We start from the raw sequence: 4,975 nt of genomic DNA, 5'->3' as shown, positions 1-4,975 counted from the left end.
TTTTTCTTGGAGGTAATACTGTTAGTTGTGGAAGCTAACACAAACAGTCCTGCTGCTGGTGAACCTGTAGAACCAAGGCATGGAAGCACAATAACTGTTGTCGGTGCTTCTTTCAGGTACCTTAAGACAAATCTGGTCAACAATAATTTACACGTTCTGGTTTATGTGATCCCTCCGGAACACTGACAAAGAGTTTCAGATGGTCCGTCTTCAACACTGAATTAGATTTGATCACATATGGATCTAGAATTTATAGATCATTAATTCCAACATTCAGTATGGATTCTAACTTAAGCAATGTGACTTACAATCCTCTCCATTCTTAGCAGTGAAGCTATACTGCAGCCAGAAAAATTTGGATTTGGTTGAAGAGGAAAATTGGCAAAGGAGAAAAAAATGGCAAAACTTGCCAAAAACTACCTTCAATAAGAAAATTTACCTTCACATCAATGTGTTACTTCACTGCTAATCAGTTAAATTGGCTTCAGTAGTACCACGCCTTCTATTAGAATATAAAAACCTGAAAAACATCATGCTCATGTCAATTGAAGCAAGTTCTTTTTGAAGCTTAATGGCCAATTTTTCTTCTCTCTTCTCTTTCAGTTCTGTCTGAGGAGATTCAGTCACTAAAGCAGATAGTGCTGTGCTGACCAAACACTTTGATTGTTTGCAACTGGAGAAATTTCCTTAAGATTCCAAACTGGAGGGGACCAGCAGGTAGTGTGGTGGTTAAGGCGCTGGCCGCTCCCACATGGCCGACCACAGTTCAAGTCCTGGGCCTGGAGCTCGTTTTCTCACTTTCTCTTTCTCTTTCTCTCTCTGTGTCTGGTCAAATTAAAATAGATGAATGAATAAATAATTCTTAAAAAAAAAAAAACAGATCCCAACTGGAGAGCTCATGAACACACTCTCTGTACTCATTTCCAAGTGAATTTCTAGACAAGTCTCTCCGTTTCCTGAGGATTGAGGCTGTTCCCAGGAAGAGGGAAAGTTCACTCCTCTCAAGAAGCAATTGCCATGCAGTGTGGCCAGTGCTGGAGTAGGAGGCTAATGTGGATTGAGTGTGGGAAGTGAAAATCTCCAGATTTTATTTTGCAAAGTTGAGGGCCAGATTTTGCCCCCCAACACCTCCACCCCTCTTCTTGCCCCATCATAGTTTTACATTTTTTTTACTTCCAAAAGATTCAGCAATTCACTTCATGACTTCTTTGTGGGCTTGTTGAGGACCCCTCAGAGCCAGAAACTTCTAAACCTTCTTCCTTTAGATATCCTGATAACACTGCTTACAGAATTCACTGTGAAATTAAGTTAAATAGATCACCATAAAATGGTAGGAGAACTTAACAGAAAGCTGAACTTGGTAACTTTTTTCCTTCTTAAGGCACTGTGACTTCCAGTTCTTTTCTTATACATCTGTATCTCTTCAGGACTTCAAAGAACCATTGTGTAATCAGCCATATTCGGCACAAAAATCCAATCACTTACTCACTAGGTATCATGCAGGCCCAATATTCTGAATAATTAACCTGCAGTTTGAAAATGAGTTTTCATATATATCCTATCACATTTTCTTTTAAAAAACTGTTTTTACTGTTTTCTTTCTTTCTTCTTTCTTTTTCTTTCTTTCGTTCATTCTCTCTCTCTTTGTTTTAGGTTTTTGCCATATGGTGTGTGCACTTTCAGGAGAGAGACAGAGAGAAAAATAAGAAATCACTCCCCCAGGAGGATGGCCATGCTGCATCCATTTTCCTCTCAAGATTTTGGACACATATGCCCCCCCCCCCAGTAGGATTTTTTTTTTTTATAGATTTTTTTTTTTTTTTGTTATAGGGCACGTGCGCTTGCCAGACAGACAGAGAGAGACATAGAGACAGAAAGCCAGAAATCACCCCCTAGGGGGGATGGTCACGCTGCAATCCCTTCTCCTCCATTCTCCTCTCGGGATCTTGGGCACACATGCACACATGCCCGGCATGAGTTTTAAGCCACGGGGTCCGGGACGCGAACCGCGATCGATTACGTGGGAGTCCAGCGACATAGCCATTACGCTAACTGCTGGTCCCACACCCAGTATGATTTTCAAGCCATTGTTCCAGGACTCGAATTGAGCAGTTGGCCATGTAGGATTCAGCACTGTAGCCACCATGCCACCTGCTGACCCCAACCTGTTTTCTAAAAGTTAAATAATGTATCTTTTCATCAAAGAGTTATTAATCTATTTTAATTGTTACATAATGCAAAGCAGTTTTATCACAAAAGTATGCATTTTCAAATTAAAATATACCATCTAGCAAAAGCGAATTCAGTCATGTAATTGGCACTAAATCCCTACAACTAGCTCGCTAAAAAGGATACTCACTCAATACCATTTGAGTGTGATTGAAGTCTACCTGAAACGTGTCCTCTCAGCAGGGTGCAATTGACCTTCATTATTTTTATTTAAAATCTGATGTGCATAATTTGCCTAGGAATTGCTTTTTTTGGTGTATTGAGACTTTAGACAATATCTTAAGAAAACAAAACTTGATCTTGCCCTTTTAGAATGGGTAGCCCAAATCTTTGAGTGTATGTGATTTAAGTCCCAGCACATGTTCAAGTTGTTTGTGCTTATGGTTTAACGAAGACCTTCAAGAAATGCTCCAGTCAGTAAAAGCTAAGTGTGATGTTTGGCACACATTAGAAGTAACTTTATGAAATGACACTGACACTGGGGGAGAGAAGAGTTAGAAAAATAAGAAGTAAAAATTCAAAAAATTTGAGGACCAGCAGATGGCATAATGGTTACATTGCTGGACTCCCACATGGCCAACCATGATCTGAGACCTGGACCTGGAGGCTTCAAACTCACACCAGGCATGTGCATACATGCCCAAAATCCAGAGAGGAGAGTGGAAGAGAAGAGATTGTGTCATGGCTATCCCCCACAGGGGGTAATTTCTTGCTTTCTGTCTCTCTGTCTCTTTTCAGCAGTGCATGAACCCTATAGGAAAAGTCTGTCTTTAAACAACAGCAGCAACAACAACAACAAAGTAAAAAGTCTGTACTTAGCTAGAATGTCAAGTTAATAATAACTGTAGGCTGAGCTCACCATATTACAGTGCAGAAAAGCTGTTCATAATGACTGCAACACCAGGGAAAGGTCAAATGATGATTGACCATGTTCTCTGTCAGATGATAATCAAATCTGAAATGTGCCTACAGATGGTATTTGAATGGTAAATCTGCAAGCTAAGGAGCAGACTCTCCACTGGTTCTTTGCCTAGGGTGGAACCCTTTCTGTCTATGCTGACCACAGAGCCGGGATAAGAGGTCACCACACCTATCTGCAGCTGTTCCTTCAGGATACTAGGGGTGGCAGGGACGCTAAATGAAGTGTCCCTCATGTTGACTTCAAACAGTGTTATTACCACTATCCTTACATACAGTATATCAATCTCCTCTGCCTTTTTGACTGTCACCAAATCTACACAAACTTTTACAAAGTAGTAAATTCCCAAATCTGATTTAGAACAGTGGCTGTAGCAATGTTGTGGACAGCATTTAACTTTATGCAAGGAAGGATAGTTATAGAAGACACCAAGATATAACTGTTCAGACTATATTTTTAAATATTTTTTTCCCTTTACTCATGATCAAGCACATTTGTGTGCACGTGAGAATGCGAATTAGATAGAAAGGAAAAAGCACCCTCCCTGCAATCTCCTCCTCTGTCTTCCAGCCTGCTGCACCTTGGGCATGCATGTCATGTGTGCCCAAGGCCACCCACACCAGGGATTCAAACTGCTGTTGCTAAGTGGAATCCAACTTCCTTGAGCAGAGCACTACTACTACGTGACTAAGGCAGTTATGATTCAACAGAAATACACTAATTAATTTAATCATGTATTGTAGACTAATTCAAGAGATAGTCCATTCATGAGCTACTAAGTGTGACATGATTTTAGCACAACATTTATACTTTTTCACTTAGATATTTTTGATTGTGGAGAGTGAACGCACACAAGCTCTTCCTACTGATTAGGAAAATTTCCTGAGGGCAATTTCCTTTAGGGACACCTGCAACTTTTGTCCATTCTAACTTTCAAAAGCAACTACTCCGTTGAAGTACACCCATGATCACCTCTCCCTTTTAAGAAGCTCTGTTACCTTAAATAAATACTGAAAACATCTACCGATAATCATAGTATAAGAGATTTCATAAGCAGTTAGAGAGTGGTAACTAGATAAATACCTCGTTCTCCCTGTTTTATTATATCTGTATGAAAACCCTTCTGCTCAGAAGGAAATGACATCGTCAGTTACTTACCTTCTTCAGACTACAGGGACATTGCTTACCTTTTTTGGTTTCTGACATGCCTTCTAGGATGAATTTTTAGTTTTTAGCATCTCAAACACAATTGTTTTACTTTCCGTTGCTTTATTTTTATCTTCTAATTCCTGTAGTCTTGATTGGTTTAGGCATGGGGGTATTTCCTAAAGAAATAAGCAGACAGCCACACAATTTCAATGAAGATTAAAACAAATCTCAGTAGACAACATGGAGAAACATCAATCAAGGGCAACCTCAAGTGAAATAAATGCGTTTTGAAACTTTTGCATTGCTTAATTGTCTAAGGTGCCAGTCACTTAAGGTATCCAATGTCATGCCTTGCCAGCTTATTCCTATGGAGAAATGATCATTTGTACTCATAAATTCTAAAGCAAACACTTCAAGATGAATTTCCATCTAGGTGTCTGAATGTGAGTATAACAGGACAGGACAATGCCTGGTCCATAGGCAGTCAGTGAAATCCTCAGCCTGTCATGATCATTGCAGAGATGAACAAGAAAACCTCAGGTACTGGAGCGTTGCCCAACTTCTCTCCGTGCAGTAGTAGGAACTTCTCTGACAGTCATGACAGGAACGTTCTTCCCTGGATACACACTCCCTCTGTATATTACTCTCATTGTCAAAAGACTGGAAGTCACACTCTTT

The sequence above is a fragment of the Tupaia chinensis genome, unplaced genomic scaffold (assembly GCF_000334495.1).
Source record: "Tupaia chinensis unplaced genomic scaffold, TupChi_1.0 Scaffold000197_1, whole genome shotgun sequence".
NCBI lineage: Eukaryota > Metazoa > Chordata > Mammalia > Scandentia > Tupaiidae > Tupaia > Tupaia belangeri.
The sequence above is the reverse complement of the archived record's forward strand: the minus strand, read 5'-3'. Positions refer to the sequence as shown.